Source organism: Serinus canaria, chromosome 3 (assembly GCF_022539315.1).
Source record: "Serinus canaria isolate serCan28SL12 chromosome 3, serCan2020, whole genome shotgun sequence".
NCBI classification, from domain to species: Eukaryota; Metazoa; Chordata; class Aves; order Passeriformes; family Fringillidae; genus Serinus; species Serinus canaria.
In genome coordinates, this window is record NC_066316.1 from 97,326,501 (window position 1) to 97,350,430 (window position 23,930).

General features: G+C 38.8%; 1 long non-coding RNA gene across 1 annotated transcript in view; it reads right to left on the reverse strand.

Moving 5' to 3' along the window:
* Window positions 1–12,132: 12,132 nt before the first annotated feature.
* LOC127059469 (uncharacterized) overlaps window positions 12,133–23,930 on the reverse strand; it is a 130,280-nt gene continuing 118,482 nt past the window's right edge. The window contains exon 5 of the long non-coding RNA XR_007777363.1: window positions 12,133–12,824. This is a non-coding gene — a long non-coding RNA (uncharacterized LOC127059469). The remainder of the gene's footprint in view (window positions 12,825–23,930) is intronic.

Here is a 23,930-nt window from a genome sequence, read left to right on the forward strand (position 1 = left end):
TACTATGAAGTTGGATGAATGTTGCATCAAAAAAGGTTGTGCCTATTTGTTAAAATAGAAACCATGGATGCAATTACTTTCGACTTCCTGAATATTCAGTGGTTATGTTGTGCTGTTAATATGTTCAAAGGATGCACATGTGCACTGAAACATTTACAAGCACATTTGTGCTAATATTGATGGAGGTTACAATCTCACTGCCCTCTTGACATCTCTTCATCAAAATTCATTTCAAATCAAGGGACAGAGACAATGGTATGTGTGTTTCTTAATCTCTCTAATACAACAAATAAAGCCTGAGTTAAAACGATCATGAAAGCTAAAGAGATTACATAGATTGTTAAACAAAGGAAAGCAATAAGGGAATTACCAAATATCCAATAAAATATAAAGGAAATTCATAGGTGAAGCATGAAAAAATATTCCCTAGAGTTAGTTGACACTTTACCATTCCAAATTCATCACATTCATATCACAGAATCTTGGAAAATTATCTTCACTTTTTACATTTACAATGGGTATCTAATGCAGCAACATGCAGTGAGGGACAGCCTCAGTCTCAAACCAAATTTTTGTCCAGCATGAGCCAGGGAGGTGAGTAATAGGATGAAGCCAATGTAGATGCATTCTGTAGATGCTCACACTGAACCATGTCTCAGAGGTGTGTCCCCAGCACTGTGGAGATATCTGCCTGTTAGAGGATGGCTCTCCCCAGCTTTGCTGAGCATGGACAATGGTGGCAGGCTGGCATTCAGGCCAAGCAGCAGAAAAGTGCTCACACCTGCCAGAATATGCTATGGGTAATTGACAATGGGGCAAGGAGGAGAGAAAGCCCCTCCAACCTCTTTTCCCCTGGTAAATAGATGCCTAGATAAGCCACAGAGAAGTGAAGTTATTGTCCTGGGAGTCATGCTGCAAAGTTAGGAAACCCCAGGCTTCCCAGTTCCCAACACACTGTGCTTTCTATTAAAGCATATTTTTCCCAAGTGCTCTTTTAAATTAATGTCACACTGAAAACTTAGCTCATAGTGTGTCATCTATTAACAGGCCACACATCCATTCCATCCATCTTTCCACCTCAAAAATCTTTTTTTGAAAACTATATTCCTCTGTGCCTTTGAATATAGAATCTATAAGAACTGTGAAGGGAAGCTCAGATTGAAGACTACAGATCTCAGCAATAGGCTTGCATCAAGTGTTGGCCCTGCATTCATCATTGCTGGCCTCTGTTTCACCACTGATTTATGCAGAGGTGTACACAAGCTACACTCACTCCTGAGAAAGTTGTTCAGTTGTCGCTGGAACCAGCAAGAAGCCTTGACAGATTAGGCATGGGCAAGTCTTCTGAGAAAGGGTTTTTTTTGCTAAAGAAAGAAAATTAACATGGCAAAGCAGCATCCAAGTGCGATATGATCCATGTAGCATTTTATTTCCTAAGTTGCACATTTCATGCTGCCTACCAGCTTTTAAAGGTCAAACATGTAAACTTAAGAAGGTGTGTGAGTGTATATTAGTTGCAAAGCTCTTTTTTTGTCAGCTCTATGAAGCAATAACCCATGAAATATAGTTGATATCTCATGGGCACATTTCTCCATGCCTGCAAACATTTAAAATTGCACTTGTGGTACATAAAAGATTTATAATGATCTCACCCACAAATATAAATTTTATCCCACATAGGACAAAAAGACCTAGAAGCAGAAGCAGTGAACAGCTGAACATGAGCACAGTGTCATAAATTCATAACACTTACAGCTTTTTAACAGCCAGTCATAAATGTGACTGATTTCAATTTAATTTATGAGACTTTGAGATAGAACCAGGAATACCTCCTCAAAACTGAGTTTTAAAACAGAGTGAGTACAATTATGGCCTTACTAGGATATTAGGTGAGGCAAACAGGATTGGGGTGGCCATCTGGAAGGTTCCTGAGCCATGTTGCATATACAGGGTCAGACAACTGGAGCTGAGTGGGCTCCACCAAAGTTCAGTGGAGATCCTACTACCACTGCAAGTCAGCAGCACATCCCTTTCCAGCACAAACTGCCAGAAAGGGACACATAAACACAACTACTGCCACCAAAACTCGGGTTCCTCCTATGGGTACAGCTGGGCAATAGATGGCCAAGTCATCCATCTTTGGACTGGAATTTTTCTGGCTGCTATTTGGAAGGAAAGGCTATTTGGGAAGGGAATAGAAGATAGGAAACAACACCAAACAAGACAACAAGGGATGAAAGAAGAAGAAGTGAAACATTCTTGCTTGAGTTTGCTTCCTCAGGCATCACTAGAACAGCTCGTGTAAATCAGATGTCATACATTAAAAATGTGATGTTACCTTTCTCTCACAACTGTATTGTTTCAATACAGAATCAATGGTAAAAATAAAAAAAACCTGAATTTCATCTACATGAATCTCATAAAACCTTCAAGACAAGCTCTTATATCTAGCAAGTCAAAAGGACTATTTATTTTCTTGGACATAGAGACTGAATTTTATTTTGAGTCTGGCAAGAGGAAAATTTTTTAAATACCCTGGGGAGTCAAAGTTTGCCTCAGAGTCTCTCTTTCTGCACCTGTCAGAAATTTGATTTTTTTTTCCTCTACTGTACATATTGGCAGCTTGGAAACCTAACAAACAAACAACTTGTATATTTTTCCTGTAACTTCATCAGGATAAAAACAGAAGGGAGAAAACATGTTTTACTACCTAAGCCTTTTGCTTCCAGCTTTATCTTATGCTGCACTTGTTCTTACACATGGAAGATAACAAACAGTCCCTTGTGTTGCTTATGTGTATGAAATTGAAAGCCAAATATTATGCCACAGTGTGAAGTTTTAATATTGAGCCTATTAAAACATCAAAACTAACTCAATATAGAAAAAGACATGGTGAGGTCAAGCTGCAGATGTGTCCCTAAAGGTATGAACCAAGGAGGACATTTCAGTCCCAATTATTTTTAAATGTGTGTTGATAACTAAAGCATAGTTCTTCAGGTTTTGGAGGATAATATATTTGCTATTAGATAATGGCTACATAATCTGAAAAGGTTAAAAGTTTTTATTTTATTGATTTTTTTAATGTAAAGCATTTAGATGTTTTTATCAAGAAAATAGTTGACCAGTTATGGAGACAAAACTTCGAAGGACTGACAGGTTAGTAATATTTATTAGTTATGGGTGGGTACCTTAGACAAACTAAATGTGGATCATTGAAGAGACGCGTGGTGGTCAATGTGAAATGTAAAAGTGACCTGAGTTTCTTGTATAAACTTGTATGGAAATAACTGTCATCAGTCCTGGATCAAAAATTAATGCTGAATTCTCACAATGCTTATAGAAATTCTTAAATCAGTTTGGAAAACAACAGAGACAATGCTTATATGTTCTGTTATAAGGAATAAAAAAGTGGCCAAGCATACCACCAAAATTCAGTGGTGTCAGCACTGGGGTCTGAGGACATGATCTGTGTTTTAGGAAAGGTATAGGAAAAGAAAAAAGCAATGCCAATTGTCAAAAAACCCTGAAGAGCTTGCATAGCTCTTTGCTTTGAAATAAAGTGGTTAATATGAAGAGCTCTTCTGTCTCTGTAGCACACTGAAATCATAGCAGCACCCAAAGGATCCAGATACGCCCTGAGCTGAGGTGCACAGTTGCAACAGCCAGAAGTTCCAGTTATGGCCTAAAAAACCACTGATCTAATAAAAGATACATTCCTGTCTGTAAAACCCCATTACAGCTTCTATTCCTGAGACCATCACAGTTACTAAACAATTGTTTCAGGTTCAGGGAACTAAAACACCTTCATCTCTGAGAAAAGCAAGAGAATCAATATGCATTCAAGAGTTTCACTAAGAAGCAAAGATTTGAAAGCATAAAATAGGATTTTTTTGTTTAAATAAGAAATAACATTATCACCCAAAATATCTCACCTTTCAAAGAAGGCAAAGTAGCCTCAAAATGCTGAAGATATATCACTGGAAACCTCACCTGTGACCATTAGTGGGATCTTTCACACAAAATTGGGCTGTGATATTCCATTTATCTGACCAATAATTAATTTGGAGGTTCTTTTAATTTTCTGCATGTATTCTATGATTACTTTTTTGCCTCCAGCTAAAAAAGAAGAGGTTAAACCAAGAAGAAACAGAGTTGTTTGTGTAGCTAGCACATGTCAGTGATCTGTGTCTTGCTCTGAGTGTGACTTCTATTCCAATGATAGAGGTGTGATTCTTTCCTTTTCAGCTTCATCACAAAAAATATCAGAAAATTTTACTTTAAGAAAGCAGAACTGGAAGACTTTTCTTCATCTGTGTTTAGTCTTCCACTCATGACAGCTTGGATGTTAAATTTACCATTGCCTCTTTTAAAATAGAGTGATGCCTAGGAGAGAGAAAGGACAGGTATTTATATCCTAATTGATGCAGGGACACAATTCACATTTGCACTGGTGCTTCAGCTATTAGCTAAAAAATAATATTAATTCCTTAGTGGCTGAGGAGAGAGAGGGATAATGTTTTCTCCTTGAATCAGTGGCTTGTACAAATGACTGGAGAAAACTGAACAAGAGGTTTCTGTGGGTTTAGTTCTTCATGTCAAAATATAGTTAGCCATATTTTTAGGGAATTTTCAATAAATTCTTTCAAATATGACAGTTCCAAAACCACAGTTATGATGTTTGCTCATTTCCGTTTGTATCAAGAAAAGAAATGTGACTATATTCAGGTAGCCTGAATTTGTAGCAGAATTTCCAATTCAGAGCATCTAGAGCATCTACCTTTAAAGGGTTTGGTGAGGCATCATCGCTTACAGCTGTCACACCCTGAGTCTCCTTTCACTCATGGGGTAACAGCAGCCACAGCCACCAAACTGGACACCACAGTAGAGAGTGTGAACAGCATCCCATGCCTGCAGTCAGGATTTATTCAAGAAGTTTTGTATGTGCCAGGGTATAAATAAGAGGTTCCAGAAAGGCTTTAAAACTGTAAATATTAGGGTTATCAGAGCTAAACTATTAGCAACTGAGTCCACCAAAAGAACAGTTACTCATGTGCACAGTACAATTTCAGTAGCAGATCCTAAATCTGACCTACTAGAGTAACTAAAACATTCTCTCTGCTCTTTCAGAATATTATACAATTGCCATCAATGTTTACCCACCCCAATTAAAACAAGTATTCATCTTGGCACTCCAATTACAGGTAGTAGAACAGCTGTGGAGTTGTAAAAATGAAATAGCCAAGCAGTTTTTCAGTGCTGAAGTAAGTGTTACTGTTTTCTCATTTTTTGGATGCATAACTTTACTGATCCTGTGCCGTAAAGCTTAAGCTGAACTAGTTCCCACTTTGCCATCAAAAGGATAACGTATGATTTTAAATGATTGTTTGACAGCCTAGACACAAAACTTCCCAGATAAGAACCAGGGAAAAATTTTAACATTCATTTAACTGTTCCATAGCTCTACACATTTCAGCTGAAAATTCATACAAGCCTGTTGTCATCCTATGCAGAATGTACTTTTAGTTTCCTCATAGACCCCAAATTCTGCCAGATCTTGTCCATTTACCAAGAAGGTAAAACAGATTGGGAAGACTTAAAAAAAAATTAGAATAAATTAATTCTTTAATTAGAAAATTAATTAATTTTTTTTTCCTCTAGTATCCAAGTACCTATACACCTTTCATGTGCATATTTATTATGGCATCTTTTTATCTAAAGATTCAAAGATGTAAGCCCGAACACTAATCATATCACATCTATTGGTGATCATTAACCCATTTTTTGAACTTACTTAATCTTCTTGGGCTTTTTCCAGGCTTTTTTTACTTTATTTGGAGACAAAATGGATGGTTACACAATGGTATGCCAAACTATCTTTTTTCCATGACACATGAGGCACCAGGTAACTAAGAACTGAAAACTCCAGGATCCAGACATTTTTAGATCTGAAACATTACTTGGTCCATACAAGGAAAGATGGACCAGCACCTCAGCCAACTACTGGGAAGCAATAGGAGACGCTGAAGGTGGTGGTGATGAAATTCATGAGGTGTTGGTTCTCATCCTGGCTGTGCTACTGGCTTACCTTACAATGAAACTGGAAAAAGAAGTTAAAATGTTGCACTCTCTGCAAAGAACAAGGAGGTCTTTGGGCAAGAATAAGCAAAAAGAGCCAGATATAACCATTATTCTGGCACAATAGCCACATAGCCACTGGAACATATTGAATCACATGGTAATCATGTATCACTTGCAGAGCTATCAAATCTCAAAGCAGTTACACCCTGAAGAAATAGATTTAGTCATCACATTCCTGCAGGACACCATGGGGGCTTCTAAAAGGCAGCCAATATTGGGGAGGTCATCACCCCCTCACAGTTTGACAAAGAGCAGGGGCACAGGTGGCTCTGAACTGACACCAGAGTGTATATACATGGTGTTGCTATTGATCACACTGTCATTTTTCTCCTTATGCTGCTCCTTTTCATTGTCCAGAAACTTCCATCCTTCCTTCCTTCCTTCCTTCCTTCCTTCCTTCCTTCCTTCCTTCCTTCCTTCCTTCCTTCCTTCCTTCCTTCCTTCCTTCCTTCCTTCCTTCCTTCCTTCCTTCCTTCCTTCCTTCCTTCCTTCCTTCTCCTCTAAACCTGTGACAGTATGAGGATGTTTCCAAACTGCACAGAGAACACTGTCAGGGTAGGAATAAACCACATCTGAAAAGGCAAGCATTTCTATTTTTCTTGTTTAACCATGTAATTACAAACAGGAGAAAAGGGGTATTAGACATACTTGAGATTTTGCTGTTTCACAAATTCTTTTCTTCACCTTCCCACATGCACAGTAGATATCCAACTATATTTTAGTCCCCTTGGCTTGTGAGGAACAGTAAACCAGTCCTACTGTTCTTAAAATGAATGGGTAGACCCACTAACATTAGACAGAGCCCAGCTAATGTAGACCAGAAACAATAAAAGTCCACACAATTTACTGCTGGTTTAATGAAACATATTCACACTGAAGAAATGCTACTTCTTTTCTTTTACCGGCTCCACTCACTTTATTACACAATCTTCTGTGCCTGTGTCATTAAATCCACCAACTTTCTGGACCATAGCCTCTACAGACATCTTCCCCTGGTTAATGAATATCTTCCAGACAACATTCATTTTATTGACATCCATAAAAGTCCAGGGTTATTTGCCTTGCAAAAGTTAGACTTTATTGGCTGTGTATGCTTCAGTTAGTTAATTAAGAAGTAACCAGCAACAGCCTTGGCTTATCTTGATTTTGAGAACTTTGTCTGGGTCAATTTCCAGTGCTTTAACACGTCAGTTTAGCATGACTTTTTTTTTCTGCACATTTTCCCACAGCGTAAAACAATGGCTAAATATCATTTACTATTATTTCTTTCTATTCTAGCCAGGCCTGAAGGTTCATACTCAACTGTGCATCTCATATGTCTTCCAATACCATGACAAAAAAGGTCCATGCTTTCCAGAAGCTCACAATACAACAAAGTAACAGCAAAAATTATATTATTAATGAAACATTGACTGATAAAGTGACCTAGTCATAAATAAAATTTAGAGCCTGTAGAAAAGCCACAGAAATTAGAAAAAGTTTGAGGGCATCAATTGTTAATGGATTTTAAATCCTGTGAAGTTCATAATGTTGTATCTAAAAAACAGCAAGCATGTTTTAGGCATTAAATATAATTTGTTTGGTGAGGCTTTTTCCTCCCATATTGGGTTTATTCACACCTCTGAGTATTCACATATTGATGATCAAACAAGCCTAGTAACAAAGCTCAGCCTTATTGAGTCTTCATGGTGTTCATTCAGCGATGAAGAGACTGAACTGAACAGTCACTTTGGATCGTCGCTCCTGATTGAGATGTGATGTCATTGCAGGATCAGGTCTCCAGGAAGCTCACTCCTCTCCTTCAGGTGCAGTGCGGGGGATTAGCAGGACTGGGATTTTTGCATCAGCCAGGGGTCAGGGCCAGCATCTGAAGACAAAAAACCTGTTTGTGGCAGGGACGTTTGCTAGCAAACCTACAGTGAGAAGCAGCAAATACCCATGGAGGATGAGGGTTGATCTATTCATCAAGTGTTTCCAAAGGGCACGGGTCAACAGGAAAATATTTGTGATTCAAAAACCAATATTTCACTGTTTTCTGACAATGAAGAAGAAAATACTCTTGGACACATCTGACTGCACATTTTTTAGTAGCTTTTCCATTTGTTACTCCCACCTATATGTGAAATGAAGGGCCATTTTCTATCCCTATAAAGTATATAATAGAATATTTGTCTGTTAGGCAGGTGACCCTTTTGCAGAAACTTCTTGAACAAGGGTATTATATACTTCATTAAATCATTCATACTTTCCACAGAGTGATTTTTTTACAACACAGATTTAGTACAAGGCTCATGGAGTAAAAGCAGAGGACAAGGGACACATCCAAGGCCCTCCTCTAAAACACATGGTCCATGGTATTCTGTGCTGTCCCTACAGCACCATCTTCCCCAACCCATTTTAACCTGATGACCTTTGCAATGTAGAAAGAATCCAAAGGTTTCCATTATATCAATCTTTTTCCTATTATTACCTCCTTATAAGAAAAAAGTACATTTGCTGACCACAATCAAAAATCTCTATGCCTCTCCTCCTTGACTTGCTTTTGGAATGAAGGAACAAAATCAAGCAGTGGATTTTCTTGCCCATTTTACATTACTCTAATTTAGAATATCTTGTTGAAATACTGCACTGAACAGAAAGCCTCTCCCTGTCCCCTGAGGGCATTTGTGATGCATTGATATACATGCTAAAGAAAGATTAGTGTTCCACATGGACCACGGCTTCAAAAATAGCAGCATCTATGCAGTACAAAAGGTGCATTGCTCAGAGGGAATGTTCTGGAGTCAGTCTGATGACTTCTGTGACCTTTTTCAACGAGATGAGGAAGATCATAAGACCTATGCATTGCCCTCTCGGTCCCCAGCCTCAGAGCTGTCAATGCCTTGGTGAAAGCTGTAGCTGCACATACTTCCCTTGTAGCAGCTGCAATCTGACACAAAAGATGACTTTGAAGACAGAGCCAGGCCAGCCACAGTGCCAAATCAGCACAGGGCTGATAGCTGTGTTCTGATAATTACAACTATTAAAGTATTTCCTGAATTTATCGTCAGAAAACGTGAGTCTAAAAGTAACAATTCCTGCATGCAGTGGTCCAGAATTTTAAAAAGTAATATAAAAATCACAGCAATCATTGATTGCACATTGAGAGTGAAAGCTGTTTAATGTCTAGGAAGAACAGCTAAGACATCTGGGTTTTTTTCTAAGCTCTGCTACAGATTTTTTGCATCTCCTGGGGCTGGCTACTTCAGCTGTAGAAAACTGCTCAGCAGCTGCAGCCTGCAGTGCTCTTTGGAGCCCTGGACCTTCACCCACTAAGAATGGGGATTCAGCTGGGACACACTGGGGCTCTCTTATGGCCTTCACGGGAAGAGGAGATTTCATTGTCTCACACAGCTTGGAGTGAAAGCAAAGAAATCGTCCAGAACCTGGGCAAAGTGTTCCTAAGCTTCTCCAGTACTGACCTCATCTAAGAATACAAGGATAGAGGAGAGGAAAGATGGGAAAGGCAATATGAGAAAAAAATATAGAAAGAAGGAAAGATGGAAAAATCTCCAGCTCCAGTGGATCCTAAAGCACCTAAAGTCTTCACATTAAAATGACTGTAAAAATTCAAAGAACTATTGTCTCCATACACTCAATGTATTACTGTGCCTTTGTGGGTTATGCCAAGGGAAGAATGTGTTGGTTGAAAGACATTAGGAACCAATGCTAAAGAGTAGCTTGCCTAATTCGGGAAGCTGAAAAATATAATAAGCAATATTATACACACTCAGAAAATTCCCTTCCTTCACTTGCTTTCTTGAACTGTGCCCCCAAAACCTGTACAGAGGTCTGAGTAGTGTCTTAGATTCTGACATTTCCAAACTTTTAACTGACAGGGAGCAGAAATGCCACTGGAAAAAAGAGCATCAACAGATGAGAGAGGAATACAGGCAATTAGGTCTTCACCCTGACACATTTCCCCAGGGAAGCAGGCTCAGCAAAGTCAGAACTGTTGCTTGAGCAGGGTCTAAGACCCCAGTGCAGAAAGCATTTAAACAGGTGCTTTTGATCTGAACAAGACTTGACCAGATACTTAAGCACAGTTTGATGAACTGATGCTTGATGAATGATCACAGAATCAGACCTTTACATTATTCAGTTCAAAGCTAAATTTAAAGATCCTTCACTTCAATGTTTACAATGTTCTCTTCTAGAAACATCACTATTCAATATAAACCTTGGTTTTTTTTCTTTACAGTGGCATTAACTCCTGAAATTAAATTAATTAGTTGCTAATTTTCACTCTGTAAAAATGTGTTGACACAAGTAGTATAATAAACAGTGGTTGGGTCAGATAAATAGTGAAGCATTTACCTGACCCCAAGCCATTATTATAATTAGCTTCCTCTGACACATTACAGTGTGTTCTTCAATCTACCACTCATCAAACATCCAAAAGGACATCCACACAACAGCACCAGTTCACAGTTCCTGGTGTACTGAGGAGAAATGCTTTCTGTCCCATAAACAGCATAGCAGAATGTAGTGTTAAGTCTTTCCAAGGCTTTAAGCACTGTGGGCATGGCTGTTCTTTCATTTTTTTAAGCATCATTTTACAGGAGAGTTGTACATTCAATTTTCTGTCAGAACAAATAAAAAACTTCTACACCTCAGGAGCAACAACAGCAACAAATAACCAACACTCATACAGAACTGCACCCACAGTGGAATCCTACAAGCCAACTGTGTATCATGCTTATTGCCCTTTGTCATGAATTTCCTCTTATTTGAATATCTGGCACTATTATGGATGAAAAAAAAAAGATTCAATTTAAAGAAGATTATCAGCTGTTCTGAGTTTTCGAGTCAAATGCCAGATCTTTCCAGTTTTCAGTATAAAATACAAACAGGTTATTTTTATAATCTGAAGAATTCTGGATTGTTTTTTTCTCTTTTTTTAAACAAAGGAATAAGTGATGTCATGGACAAACAAATATTGTGTTAGTTTGTTTCTAATAACGGACACATTTTTTAAAGTAAGGATAACAGGAAAAAACAAGATAAAAGGAAAAAAAGATGAAGTTAGTGTTGAATGAATTAATAGCAGGCAGGTGGCTGGGTGGGTGTCATGGCAGATAAACACTGAGATGAAGCCAAGGTAATTATAATTATAATCTGGCTAGTAATACTGTCAGCTGAGGGTGTATAAAAACCTCGGTAAGTTAATACAGAGATGATCAGATCAACCTCCTTCCTGCCTGATCCCACAAAACACAATCTCATACATTCAAACGGACATTTTATGCATTTTTATTTTCTGAGTATTTCATGTATATTTTAAGAGAGTACATTTTAAGAGCGCTATTCTGCTGTAACCAGAGTTTAAACAACTTTCCACTCTCCTCATGAAATGCTGGAAAACATGAGTATGTAATCAGCTGTCTCTCCTGACCTCCATGTTTTGCTGGACAGAATTCACCACTTTCTATCATTCTTCTTCACAGGCTTTCTCTCCCCACTGTGCTATTCATGGGGGTATAAAATGCTCAGGCAAACAGAAGTCAATGGCAGATGTGTCGGCAGCACTTCTTTCTGCAATTTTACTAAATGGATGTAGTCCATAAAAGCAGACTTAATTAATGGAAACATTTTAAAGGCACTTATAATAAGCCTGGAAAACAACAGTTGCCAATAGCAAACTTTATTAAAGAATATTTTAAAATTATGTTCCTGAAGATGACAAAAGATTTGTGGTGGGTTGACCTTGGCTGGGTGCCAGTTGCCCACCAAAGCTGCTTTATCACTGCCCTCCTCAGCTGGGCAAAGGAGAGAAAGTATAATGAAAGGCTCATGGGTCAAGATAAGTGCAGGGAGAGAGCACTCACCAGTGACCATCATTGGCAAAACAGACTGCACTTGGAGAAATTAGTTTAATTTATTACAAATCAAACCATGGAGAAATAAACCCGTATCTTACAACACCTTTCCCCCAACCCTCCCTTTTTCCAAGGATCAGCTTCTCTCCTGATTTCTCTGCCTCTTCCATCCCAACAGCAGGAGAGGGAGGGGGAATGGGGCTGTGGTCAGTTCATCCCATGGTGTCCTTTCTGCCCCTTCCTCCTCAGCAGGCAGACTCCTCACGCTCTTCCACTGCTCCAGCATGAGGTCCACCCCACAGGAGAGAGTCCCCACAAACTTCTCCAATGTGAGTCTTTCCCATGGACTACAGTTCTTTATGAACTGCTCCAGCCAGCATGGATCCCTTTCACGGGGTGCACTCCTGCAGGAACAGGCTGCTCTAGACTGTACCCCACAGGGTCTCAAGCCCTGCCAGCAAACCTGCTCCAACATGGACTCCTCTCTTCACAGGGGCACAGATCCTGTCAGAAGTCTGCTCCAGTGCAGGCTTCCCATGGGGTCACTTCTTCTCCATAGGCTGCAGGTGGATCTGTGCTCCATCCTGAACCTCCCTGGGCTGCAGGGGCACAGCCTGTTTCACTCAGCTCTGGCACCTAGAGCAGCCCGTCCCCCTCCTTCTGCACTGACCTGGGGGTAGGTTGGGTTGTTCCTCTCACATATTCTCACTCCTTCCTCCAGCAGCTGTTGCACCCCAGATTGGTGGGGGTTTCTCCCACTTCTTGACTACACCATCCACGAGGCTCCACCACCATCACTGATGGGCTCGACCTTGGCCAGCGGTGGGTCTGTGTTGGAGACAGCCGTCATTGGCTCTGCCAGACATGGGGAAGTTTCATGGGGAAGCTTCTTACAGAAGCGACCTCTGTAGCCTCCCCCTCTACCAAAACCTTGGCATGCAAACCCAATACAAGATTTTATGTGGGCAGTATTTTAAAAAGGTATTTCTTTATTCAAATCCTTTAAAAATCTTATGGGACTCACGCTTGCGACATGGCATGTTTTCTGGAGGATAAAAGTGAGACAGGACAGCTTTCCTGCTCCTGTGTGAGAGGCAGGAAATGCTTTAACTGTGTCTCAAGAGTCTTTTATTATTTAGAGACCTGAACCTGAAAGGTGCTGAGTGCTCTCAGCTCTCATTGACTTCAGTGTCACCCAGTCCTCAATCAGCTTCAATGGGATCTGAGGGAACATCACATCCCATAGCAGATGTTCACCCCACAGAGCATCTCCTCTAGCACACCCCAAATACAGAAATACTAAAGCCAATTTGGATCCAGCAGAGCTTTTAGATACATACTTAAGTCTCTCCTTAACCTAACACTCTTGAGCAGGATTTAGCTACATGTCTAAAAATTAGTATGTGTTTAAATATCTTACCTTCTTGAAAGAAGATGGCAGATTTTTTTTATTTTCTGTGAAAGATGTGACAATATATCCTTTTAAGTAATAAGTCACATTTTTTTAAAAAATAAAAAAAATACACAGTAAAATATATTCTCAGCAGGTAAACAAGCCTCTTGTCATTTTCTAAAGCCATCACAATCCATTTTTGCTGACATACACTTTGCCTTGTTTTGTTGTGGTGGGGATTCTCATGGAGAAATTGAATTAGCCCCACATTCTTGTTGCACCAAAGGAAATGTCTTTCCTTAGAAAAATGCCCCCTCACACACCATCTGACACTGGCTTTCCAATCAAATATAAAAAGCAAAAGCAAACTGTCCCCACCATCTGTGACAAAGTCCCTTTAATTCTTCAAATACTTCTCTGCAAAATGTGGCTATTAGTAATAGCCACACATTTTGCTGCATTTGTATATTAGAGCTGTTTTCTTTCATTCCTGATTGAGACAGAATCATTGTATTATTAACCCAGAGAAGTTCTCTGTGCTTTTTAATTCCAGAATAATGAAACTCATTGGAACTTGGCGGCATTGAGTCTTGCTGACTAATCATTGGCATTGGCTAATGGCAATTTTTAATCAAATCTTATTATTAAATCAGAATATAAAAGATTTAGAAAATGCAAGGTTGCAGCTAGAGGTCATTAGTCATGAGCACAAGAAGTAATCAATACAATTATGGTTGCTCAAATTGTGTTGGATGGGCCAGGTGGCGCAGTGTGATAATGCGTTACCCTTTCACCCCGGCTGTCCTGCCTGCATCGCAGATAGCGGCGCCTCTGCTGCCTCCATCTAATCTCTGGTGGATGCTTCAACGTGCAGAAACCATTAAAAGGAATTCAGCAAAGTGGGCTAAATTCAATTCCTGCTCACACGGGTGTAAATTTTCAGTGGAGTTATTCCAGATTTATTCTTGTCCCGTTGCAAATTCTTTAGCTGTCTGTTTGAAAACTAAGATATTGTTTTGGATAATAGGCATGAGATGGAAATGCTCATTTTACAATGCCATCAACAGTCTAACCTACTGTTATCCACTGTAGTGCCAGTATGAAGTAATAAAAATAAAGTCATTGCAGATTTATACTAAAGCTAACGAGTGCAGAGCTGGTTGTTAAGCAGTTTCTTGCAGTTCCTTTCTGTTACGAGAATGTGATACCGAGGTTGCCTTATTTTCTTTGTCTTAGGAATTTATTTAATAAAGGATCCTCAGGAAGAAAAAAAGGGGCTAGGAAAGGCTAAAAATTTTGAAACTCTGAGTACCAGGTGGAGCTAGAAACAATCTGTGAAAAAGCTGCACCTCATCCTAATAAATAATTTAATCTCAAATGGGTGATATGGCACTAGAAAAATTACACTACCTGTAAATCTGGCCCTACTGGCAAGCATTCAAACAAAAATATTACCATCCATAAGCATTTACTTTCCAGAAGACATGCTTTTCTTTATCTCCTTTCAACAAAATGATTGGCTCAACTCCTATCCTAGGCAATTTTTTTAAGGATTTCACACATGCATCTGCCTGGACAAGGGGTGCTGGTCTCCCTCCCCTCTCATCAGAGAACATTGAAAAATGCTTGGTTAACAACAGAGATTATGTCTGAGGCATTCACACATCAAGAGTATTACCTTCTCTGAGAATTGCAAAATTTTCCTAAACATTTTTTTGGAGTCCATTTTCTCTAACAGAAATATCATCAGTTTCAATTTATGTCATTTTATTCCTTGCATTTGTCTATACATCTACCCTCTAATGCAAACAAAAAGAAATTCCAACATTGTAAAAATCCTGTGTACTCATCAAGGTGACATTTCCTTACAAAAGCCCACAGGCCAAAATAAGTAGACTACTGATTTTTTCCCACGTTTTTGCAAACAGTGAAAATATCTCCTTTTTTATACACGCTTCATCCTGTGAACCTTCATATATGTATGAATAAGAAATAAAACTTCACACAAGCTAACTAACTATCAACCATATAGACATAATTGCTTTTGGAAATATTGTACTTGAAGACATTTTCATGTCAGCTGTATGTGTTTGAGTATCATCATAACATGGTGTTTACACCAGATTAATACCATATGCTGTGTGGGAATTATGTCAGGTTATAAATGGAAATACAGTATAATATCTGAAATTCAGGAGTGCTTTGGAATCTGATTTCTGCTAAAGTGCTGCTATTCTAGAAGAACATAAGTTTGAATAACATTACTTTTGATTTACACCAGTATAGCGCAGATAGAACCCCATTCCAGCTGCCTTAAATTTTGTTAAACAAGTGTTAAAATTATCACCAATTAAAACTGTTTCCACACACTGCTGGTGGATTCATAACCTCATTAAGGCAGCCAGGAGTGCTGCCACAGAATCATGGTGAGGCCTCAGATCTGATGAGAGTCATTTTTCTAGCTGTTCTTCTCCCAAAATGATGCCACTCTCCCATGTCTCCTCTAGGCCTCTTGTGAGACCTGTCAACACATTTTAGCTCAAAGCTGAAAGCACTTCTTTAATCTGCATTTTACTCACTGCCTAAGTAATTTAACAGTTGTCGAGCGGGTCAGGAATAGGAATAAAAGTACAAAAACACAAATGTGGGGAAAGATGAGGGGTGTTTAGAACAGAGCAGAAGTGAGCCTGAACAGAAAGCAGTTAAAAACAGAAAAAAAAAGGCAAATTAAGGAGCAGAGCGAGAGTACAAAAGCCAGTAAAATCCAAGAGAGCTTTCCACTGATTTTAATCAGACCCCCTGGGAATGACAGAGAGGAGAATAATAAAGGACATTGAGAGAGATGGCATCATTACAGTAGAAGGGCTTAGCAAAAGGAGAGCGGATGCTGACAGCAAGTGAAGGTTTACCAAGGGAGCATCTTCCCACACCGCCAAGGAAGAGGCAGCGGGCTCCTTCCTGGGCTAAGCCGACCAGCTTCAGGAGCCAGACTGCCACATCAAGTCAGCCTGGTGCTCCAGTCCCCATTCTGCTCTCCATGGGGCTCATTATCCGTGACTCCAGCTCAGTGCTCGGGCTCCCACACAGAGAGGCTTCCCAGCGAGCCGGGGCAGCACGGGGGCAGAGCAGCAGTACAGCTGGGTCACCCCCAAGTCCCTGCAGACCGACCCACCTTTGTTTCACATTCAGGCTGCTCAAAATTAGGCAAACACCTGACACCTTGAACAGCTTCTTAAATTCACACTCAACTTCTCCTGAGCAGAGCACATTACTCAGGTCAGCAGATTGGAAAAAAGGAAAAATATCCAAAAATGCCCTGAGTTTAAGTAACATTACATCCTTAAATGTACAACATTATATGAGAAGCTTTCAGAAAATTACAGTATCTGAGATCACAAAAATAGAGGGTGTACTAGTTCCTCAGAAAAAAAAATTCAGGTCTAAAGATGATTTTTAATTTAGAGTGGATATGCATGCTAGCATCAGAGCATCTCACGTAAGGACTAAAGTATCTTCTAGATATTCCATGGAATGCTTTCTGTGTGCTGCAATAAGTTCTCCCATGCATTTTCTACTGAAGCATATTCATCTTATTCCCTTAAACATTATTTAACTCTCTTAGGGATGACAGATTGCCATTTTGATTAAAAATTTAAGAGTTTGCTGTTGATTTGACCCTGATTCATACACTGAGTAGGACGTGATATCTTTTGTGCTAATCTAGTTACAAGCAGATAAAAATATATATTTATATATATATGCACATATATATGTATATAAAAAAAAACTATGTTGGAGGATTGACTGTAGAAGGAGAGCATTAACTCTGTCTTTACATGGGACCTATTAATATGAAAATTATTGTAATATGATTAACGGCTCCTCTTAACACCAAAGAGAGTGAGTCTTGAGAGATTATTCTGCAAGATGATAACGTTTCCCTATCCAGTTTGTAACCCTAGGGAAAACTGAAAAAATATGGATTTTGACTTGAACAATAATGAAATGGTAAGTGATATAGCTTTGCTGTCTTATAATGACTGTATTAATTTGCAAGCTGTAGTGCTAAACCAGAATAGAGGTGCTCGAGGAGATACACCCGTTATCTAGGCAACAGTTAATAAGATGAAAATGCTATTTAGAAGCGGCTCCGTATTTTTATCATAAATATAACATTAATTCCTTGAGAGTCTCCATAAAGTCCTGGTAGAATGTAATAAATGCCACATAATCTAAAAGAGAAGACTGTCATTTATAACCATTCCCAATATTAGTTATGGATCTTTTACAGTTTAAAAGCACTTTCTATAAGAGAATCTGTCCTATATATTCCACCCCATATTACTTCCCCAGTTTAGAAAAATGACTCAACTGTGATAAAGAGATTCAATTTTTACCTTTTGCTTGCTTTTTTGAGTTAGCATGGCAGACCTTATCTATTAATTTGCCAGGGAGAATTTCTCTTCAATGATGTTCTTTTCCTCAAAAGTGAAAGTCTTTAAAATTTTAATTTTAGTGTGAGAAGGAAGTACTCCACAAGCAAATGACAAAATGGAACTATATACAGACTGATGTTTTATCACTTTTCATCAGGCTGAAAGTGCAAAGCTTCTGTTAATGCAATTCTCTTACAATTGTCAGAATTTTATATTACTGATATTTATATAAGACTAGGCTGAATAAGCCTTTTTATTCACTGGTGAGGCTGTCCAATACAGATTTCATGTTATGTTTACTGACATTGAACTTAATTTGAAAAGACCATAAATGACAGCTATTTTTTCTATGACAATAGCCTAACTTCAGCTTTTGGGAAACAATATTTTTTAAGTTTCCTGGAAGTCAGCATAGTGGTCTGAGAGCTGTAGGACTGAACCAAACAATAAACACAGGGTCATAACGAGTAACACGCAATTATACAATATATAGTCCAGACCTCAGTCAGAGCCTCTCTCGCCTGGCTTGTGTAAGGAACTCACGTTTTTTCTTGTCTCTCCTTGGATCACAGTGCAAATATGCTGGCCCACTCTACCCACACCCCTGGGCAGAAATGATGAGGCAGGATGAGAAGGATGTACTGCAGCATGTAGTGGCCTCCACATGCTGCAGTACATCAGCTCTTCTGGTGCTGCAAAGGGCTGTTCTCCTTCACCAGCCACTGCTCCAAGTGTTTCACCCCTGAGGATCCATCTTACAGAATATCTAACATCAGCTAGCAGTCTGATGTCCATAAAGGGAGAGTATTCAAGATAGCATTGATAGATGTTTGCTCTTGCCTGGCTACATAAAACAGACAATCAGGTGGGTTTTTTCCCCAGTTTTCTTACGGAGTGCTGAATTAACTTTGGGCCTAGACATTATGGAAGTTCAGTTCAGCAGCTGCATGTTCCTCATGAGACAGATGTCTGCAACAGGATGAAGGGTGTGATGTTGCCACAGAGTTTGTAGGCAAGTCTGATGTTTCCAAATACTTAGTGGTATGATGGAATTACCTGAGGATCCTCAAGGATGGGGAACACTTAAATCCTTCTGGATAAGGGACAAAAATAAACCCTGCTTTTCAAGGAAGGATTGGGAGTTCTAATTCTGCTTAAAGCAAAGAGAGAGAGAGAGAGAGAGAGAGAGGGATGGGGTTAATTTGGTTCAGACCATGTCTTATGTTTAGCTGTGAAGTAAATTATTGGGTTTATTCTCCATGTGACAGTGCCATCAAAATGTACTGTGACATGTTGAAACAGACATCCATCTCTGAAGGAGAAAAACACTCAGGGAACAAAATATGGAGAATGTATTAAAATATGTATTCTGTTTAGGTTTTTTTCATCAAATATAAAACTGTTCATCAGCCAAACCAGCAGCTGATTTATTATAACTGAGAATAGGAATATCATGAGACAAGATTCTCTCTGCTTACCATCCTCATAAGCAGCTGCTCAAATAAGTTGTCTTTCTTTCTACATATTCTACACGTTGATGTGATAGCCACAGATTTCTGTATCACCAAACACAAAAGCCTCCACCACCTCCTCCTGAGACAGAACTGACAGAAATTTATGGGGAATCTGGAGGATATTCTCCCCACACTTGTATTTTCCTTTAAACACTCTCATTTTAAGGGAGCAGGAAGGAAGATCTTTTATTCATCTTTGGTGTGCATAAAGTCTCAGTTTCTGTGCAGATTGCAGGATGTTATGGCATTGTCTATGTCAATATTGTCTGAGTGCATTCTTAAACCCTGTAGCTCTGAGCAGGTAGGATTCTGTCTGTACCTAAATGATAAGACTGTATCTGCTATAAATATAATAACATCATCCACACACACATACAGATGGCTACAGAAGAGTAGTGAGACATCTTGTTTTGCCAAATATACATCCTAATGAAAGAAATCAGAGACTACTTTTTAGCTCTTGAGACTTTTAATCTTTAAACATTTGAGTTCAAGTTCCTCTTGGCTCTGAGAATATTCAGCTTTTTATTATATTATTTTGTTCTTCCTTTCCCCACTGAAATCCTAGTGCATGATTTAATTACAAATAAGACTCTTGGCACATGTTTCAATTTAAAAAGAATTTTTTTTCTGCTAAATTTATGTCTTTTCTTCAGTGAAGGGACAAGTTTAAATTGCAACAGGGAACACAATCATCCCATAAAGGTTTGGAAAAGCCCTCATTTTCTTCTAAAGCTTAAAATACTTTTCAAAAACTCACTCCCAGCAAGGCTCTTTCAACACAGCTATTAAAATACAAGTGACCATTTTCATTTAGGTTTATGCAAAAAAGAATCCATTGTCATTTAAGTCTACTGCCAATTTCTCAGCTGGTATAAATCACCATTATTCCAGCTTAGTGGAGTAAAACTGCTGTACCTCCAGTCCAGGATCTGGCTCCTGTTTTCTATTAACTCGGGTAAAGTGTACCTGGATGAAATCCTCTAGCCTGTTTTACAGGTAGTTAGGCTCCAAGCTCTAATGATCTCTCTTCTGCCTTTGAAACCTATGAATCTAATGAAAATTATGTGCATGTATCAAGGGGAAAATATACCTGTTTCCTGCACAAAATTCTTGTGCCTCATTTCACAAGACATAGAAACCTGGATATTGCTTAAGCCAGGATTTCTTTTTGCAGTATTGATAATTATATTACAAACAGCAATTAGCACATGAAATTAATAAATCTTTTGCTCCTTCATTTACACCAGTTTCCCATATTGTATTAGTAACCACACATTAGCTAATCAGCAGGTTGGGAGGAAAAGCTGCCAAAAGCAGATCTGATAATTGGCAGCAGTCAAACAATCATAGCAGGAAACTTTACACTTCCTGTGGACAAGGCTACTGATGGAGACAATGCTGAGATACAACATCAGGGGAAAAAACTACAATGTTTTGTTCTTTCATGTTTCATTATCTCCTGTCAAACTGGATTCATATATCACAGGGAGATACAGGCATTTTGCACAGAAACGATAGAGATAACCACCACTGGTTAAGGAAAACTGGGTAATCTAGTGATCACCTAGGAGCATTCACAGATTTGTCCTCTGCCAAATTTACAAGACATTGAAAACACAGTTCTATCTCTGTAAGTCCACACATGGTACAATTATTACTGTAATAAATGATCACTTGACACATTTCACTGCCCAACATTGCTCTGAGATAAATATCAACAAATCCACCCTCCAGCAAGGAAATTTAGACACACATTAGCTGAATTTTAGACCCAATCCAACACTTAGATGCCTCAGGTAATATTTAATTCAATATTCTAAATTTTCTCTCATCTACTGCTTAGCCTTTGCAGCATCTGAAGTTCTTCAAATGTTAAGACTAAAGTTTCCCTAGTCATCTCAGTGATTCTCCTTCTAGACACAGATAGAAACGCTTCAATTTTACAGTATAAAGAACCCAGGAATCAAAAATAGCTTTGACTCCAAGCATTATCCACAGCTTGGCATCCTTAATTTATCTTCTTCCTGAAGGCATTCTTGCTTATGTTTTACATCAAATATCCCCAAGACTAAATACAGTAATAGTATTTCAGAAAAGCAGAGTTGAAGAGCTCCCACTTCTGCTCATTCAGAGGTGACTTGGTCCCTCTGGGCCCCCATCTCTGTAAGTCTCCTTCACAAGGAGGAACATTTTCCATAGGAAGACATCAGATTTCTTTTCTGCAAAATGGCCTATATCTGGACAGACAGGACAATTCCAAGAACTGCACTTCATGCTTTAACAGATACAACTGATATATATTCACTACATAAAGCAAAGGGGTAGGAGAAGGCACAAGATTATAAATCCTAAGAATTAGCTTCCTATATCTTAATATGCGTAGTGTCTACACACCCCAAGGCCAGCATTTAAGAAACACCCTTGGCACTAGCAGTTTCCACCATTTTTCCCCACTACTGAGGGCTAATCAGTGTCTCTCCTTAAATTGTAGCTCCCCTCATGCCAAGCTGTCAAATTAGGGACCAATCCTAACAAATTTCTGAATGTGCAGAAACCAATCTATTTAGGCATCTTTTATCTTCCTAAAGAAATAACATGCAATTTTATTAAACAATGGGGAGCGGGAAGGCTGAAAAAAATCTTGAACTTAAAATTATAGCAAAACACAGAATAAAAGAATTTCAAATGGTAAAGGAAGAGGAGTCATGTATCTGGTCATGTATCTGGTCTGCCTAGACCTATCTGTCCTATTCACTGTTTTTACTGTCTTTTACATTGGTTTTGGGCTGTGTTTCTAGTCCATGCATATACAGGGCCCCAAAGAGAGGGTTCTTATCTGCACCGCTTTTCAGGCAGGGAACAAATAAACAAACACAAATCAATATAAACTAATGACAGAAAATTAACACCTGAAGAACAGTCAGTGCATTGCACTCATTTTCAAGCACCTTCAGATGACAATGCTTCAAAGAAGAGATGAGAAGTTCACTGAGATGTCCACAAAGAGACATAAGAGTAGGATCCAGAAGAGCAAGATCCAGTCCAGTCTGCCAGACTGCCTTTGCTGACAATGAGGGTAGATACACTCCTTGGAAGGTGTGGGTTTTGGGAAGAGATTTGTAATACTTCTGCTATGTAGGAATATGATCACCATCTGCTCAAGTCTGTTGAATTTTGCCTCTAAGATTTCCTTTAAAGATCTAAGATGGAGCTCTTTGGCCAGCAAATTCTGGGACTATACATCCTACCCTCAACTGCATCAAATATATGGAAAATGAGTCCACAAATTTGCACTGCTTCCTCCTACTAAGTGCTGAATACTTTAAGCTCTCAAGCATAACAGGACTTCAAAGGATATTGTCATTACTACCAAGTATCAAAATCAGAAGGAAAATGCAGGGTAAAATGCCATCCTTGAGGTAATCCCTAATCTCCCAAAACATAGCAGCAAGCTTTGCTTTTTACTTTCAGCGCAAGCAGATCAGGACCCTCTGGTAAACCATGTGTTTAGTGGATTAAATGTTCACATTTCCAAGGTCGCACAGCAAAAGGGAATGATAGTTTTCCCCTACAAATTTCAGATTTACCATTTAATTAATTGACTTTGGCAGTTGGCACACAACCTTTTTAAAAAAAATTCTGAAATGTCAGCCTTGAACTGGGAAAAAAATAATTTGATGAATTTAATCTAAGTGCCAACCAAAGCACAAATGTTCCCTGTGGACCCGTTACAACACTGGAGTTCACAACTGATTGCTTGGGAATGAGCAAACTAATACAGCAAAATATTTACTAGCCTAGTAGATGTAGTTTAATATATACACTCTACTTGCCAGATATTTATACCTGTATCCTGTAGAATGCTGAATTTTTCAAACTTGTTAATTAATTAATTTGATTAAGGTAAATAAATAGAAATACAGGTTGCTCTTTTCCCAGTCAAGAAGTTTCACTGACAGAGGGTATTCATTTATTATTTCTTTTTTTGCTGTTGTGTTGTTTTAGAAATGTAAGAAAACACAAAAAAAATTTGTTCTCCTTCTAACTCTACATACTTTTCATGTAAATTATATATAGTTTACTGGATAGTCTTCAGAAATGAACTTCAGGTACCATCTGTATATTTTTCTGGCACTATTTATTTGCAATTAACCAGGGCCTTATGTTTAATCCTCTGCAACTTAGAGTCTGAAATCCTGGAGGAGGTAAGTTTAGCAGAAGGGAATATTGAATTCAGCATCAGGCTTTCTAATGAGCAAAACCTAACTCACTATTCCATATTTAAACCATTGTGCCTTAGAAAGACTGTTTTTCCTAGGTAAGAAAATTCTCTTGGAAAAAAAAAAATACAAAAAACCCAAACAATCTCAGTTTTAATAGCACCTGCAAGTGCAGATTAAACTATTTGTAACGATTCATTAAACTTGATGGCTCAGATACTACACCAGTGAGAACAAGCTCCACTGTTTTCACCAGAACACAAGGACTTAACTGATAACTGAGACACTGTAGCAATTTATCCCAAGGGACTCAAGGTGTCCAGTCCTATAATAACCTTTTCATGCTGCAGAGCTTCTCCTGAGGTCAG